General features: G+C 36.0%; 1 protein-coding gene across 2 annotated transcripts in view; it reads left to right on the forward strand.

Moving 5' to 3' along the window:
- Window positions 1–200, forward strand: part of LOC119593502 (acetylcholine receptor subunit beta-like 1) — a 126526-nt gene that overhangs the window by 113976 nt on the left and 12350 nt on the right. The gene's annotated exons all lie outside the window — the stretch shown is intronic.

The raw sequence follows: 200 nt of genomic DNA on the forward strand, positions 1-200 counted from the left end.
CTCATGCTCCAGTCTCAAAAATGTTAATCTCTCATGTCTAGTACTTCTCCTTGTCTTCCAGAGTCTTCACTTTCATCCTAAAAAAATCATACTCCCATTTTCCAAAGTACTCCTTTTTCATTCTCAATACCCACAATTCTTCATTCTATCGAGTCATCAATTTTTCACACGTAATGTCCATAACTACATCTTCCTAAGCA

The sequence above is a fragment of the Penaeus monodon genome, chromosome 32 (assembly GCF_015228065.2).
Source record: "Penaeus monodon isolate SGIC_2016 chromosome 32, NSTDA_Pmon_1, whole genome shotgun sequence".
NCBI lineage: Eukaryota > Metazoa > Arthropoda > Malacostraca > Decapoda > Penaeidae > Penaeus > Penaeus monodon.